Below are 2865 nucleotides of genomic sequence, written 5' to 3'. Positions count from 1 at the left end.
ATGGAATGCGCTTGCCAAAGTAACAGCAGCCAGATAATCATCTGCAGAGTATGGACTCCTTCCTCCGTCTGAATTGTCAGCGCAGGATGCTTGGTAAAGAGTTGTAAGGCTGGCCGTAGGAGAAGGGCTGCGGCTCTCTGACGCTGTAACACGCGGGCTCACCATAGCGTCCACGGTTTGGGTGGTCTGGGCAGCAAGTGTAGGTGAAGATGTAAGATGGCGGAACCATTCCGAAACAACTCTTGGTGGTAACAACTGATTGGGGGGAAAAGGCACACAGGATGACTCCCAGGGTCTGAAGGGTACTTGGTGCTGTGGCCGGAAGATAGCAGGCGACGGCTGCAAAATGGTTGGTGAAGTCGCATTTGGTGGAGTATTCTCTGAAACCAGGAGGCCTGGGGCTGGCTTGTTCTTGATTTCGCGCTTTCGCCATCTCGCACGACGGTTTTGGAACCAAACCTGACAGAAGATAGAGCAAGAAAACGAAAAGGTAAACACAACATTTTATATCCCAGAATCTCTCTTTTCCTTTCTCCGTGAAAAGCTAAAGAGGAAACGGAAAAGATTGTTTGGCTTTGAGGCTCTCCGATAAGACGAAATATTCCTGGTAATGAGGAAAAGAGACGCGGTTTCGATTGTTATCGGCAATTGTGCAGAAAAATCTAAGACTAAGACTCGTCGATCAGAAACGCACTCACACAAATGTCGTGTCGTGCCTCTTTGATCTCATAAGCTTGTTTTTAAAATGCATTCGTGGACGAAGGTTATTTCCTGAAAATTATTCGTCGTAGCATTTTCATAGCAAACCATTCCGGAGTCAGTGGAAGCAAGTCGCGAGTGGAAGTTCGAAAATCAGATGTTTTGACAGAAATGGAAAATTGAAATCTAATTCGTTTTGTACTCGTTTTGAAAACTGTGAGTTTTTAGACCTGGACTGGAAATGGCCAATAATGAGAAAGATGAATTAACGATCAGTGACTGTAACACTACCTGAATTCGGTCCTCTCTGATGTTCATCTCACGTGCGAGATCCTCTCTGATCTGGATTCCGGGGAATTTCTCGTTTCCAAAAGTTTTCTCCAATAGATCGAGCTGCTTGTCCGTGAAAGCTGTTCTGCGACGTCTTTGACGCATTTTATCACCTGTGAAAAAGGAAAACTGAGTTTTGAAAATTGTTTTGAGTACATAACACAACGAACGCCTTTTGCGTTATAAGTGCACGCTAAATCTATTCGTGTGATTGATATTTTACTCGGAAACAACAGCTACCCGTCATTGTACCGCTACAGGATTTTAAAAAATGAAAACCGATGTTTTCGACCCAGTAATTTCGATCCAGAAGGTACCTCACTTGTTGGGTAACTGGTCGTTTCGCCTAGAAGTTATTTTGCTTACGTGTCGATTCGCCTACACGAGTGAAGTCGTTTTGCGAGCACGCTACATAGTCGGTGAAATTTGGCTTTATCAACGGAGTTGATAATGTAAATTGACCACCGTACAGGGATTCTAAAAGCTGATGTTTCGAGCGTTAGCCCTTCTTCGTGGATTCGCTCTTGTTGTGATTGTTCTGTGGGTTGCCTGTGTAACCTGTGCCTTTAGTGTATTGTGGGTAGTCAATAAAGTCAAGTCAAGATGGCGGACTGAAAACGTGAGTGTGTTTTCTGGAGTGTAATCCGTTCGCATCGTGGAACAGTCTGGAGTACAGACATTACAGCTCCGACGAAGGGCTAACGCTCGAAACTTCAGCTTTTAGAATCTCTGTTCGGTGGTCAATTTACATTATCAACTCCGTTGATAAAACCAAATTTTTGTAAACTACATCCTCACCGACGCAGCACCACAGTTTCTTTAGAAACTAATCCCCTCATTTATAGTCGGCAGAAGATGCAGATTAGAGTGACTCCAGTAAAACTTTGAACAAACTTTGTGCATTTAACTCTCTTTGCGTCTCGGTCTCGATAAGAGAATAAGAAAGAAAAAATTTCAAAACACGAAGGATACTAAGTTGAGCGGTGAAGTCGCCTGAAGGTTATCTCGCCCGAACTGTATCGTCATGTCGCCCGAAAATTTGATCGTGTTAAGTAACCGAAAGTCGATATAAGCTACTTAATTGAGCATTTCGAACGCATTTTTCAGTCAGTTATACAAAAACAAAGCACCGCAAAGAGTGAGACAATTATTGAAGAACGAGACAATTTTCTAATTGCAATATTAAGAGTTCAATAATAATTATTGCCATGTGAATAGAAGGGTACATACACACATAGCTCTAGTTTCGGGCGAGATGACTTTTGGGCGACTTAACAAGTTACAAGTTGCATGTAGGACACTTAGCGGGCTAGAACTATTAACCATAAAGTGTTAATATAACCGGATTTCGAATTAACAGTTTTAGCAAGGTTAACAACACTTGTCGCCAAAATACTTTCCTTTGAAATAAAATCAATCGTGTTAACTCAGACGATATGATCCAGTGATCTGTGATTTGTGACAGTTTTCATTTTGAGGAGATACTCGAGAATTAAAGTTGGGCTGGGAAATCGAGTGGTAGCAATTCCCTATTTGTCTGTCTTAACTAATACTTAAATCGAGAAACATAGGAAAATCCTGCGCTGCAGGCGCTCTAAATTTGAGATGGAATGGGCGCCACCGACTACAGACTATTTGGTTTCTTATCGCACCTATAGAGGTCAATTTTAAATAGGACGTAAATCGACTGCATACCCGTAATTCGTATAATAGCCCGTCAGGTGTTTAGATCTTTTGCTCAAAACGTCAGCCATTTCGGGGTGGCAAGTCCACGTTATGGTCACCTTCCCAGTGCGTAAACGTTAAAATAGGGATAAAAAGAAAAACGAACAAGTC

This window comes from Montipora capricornis, chromosome 4, assembly GCF_036669925.1.
Source record: "Montipora capricornis isolate CH-2021 chromosome 4, ASM3666992v2, whole genome shotgun sequence".
In the NCBI taxonomy this organism is placed as follows: domain Eukaryota; kingdom Metazoa; phylum Cnidaria; class Anthozoa; order Scleractinia; family Acroporidae; genus Montipora; species Montipora capricornis.
Note: the sequence above shows the minus strand (reverse complement) of the source record.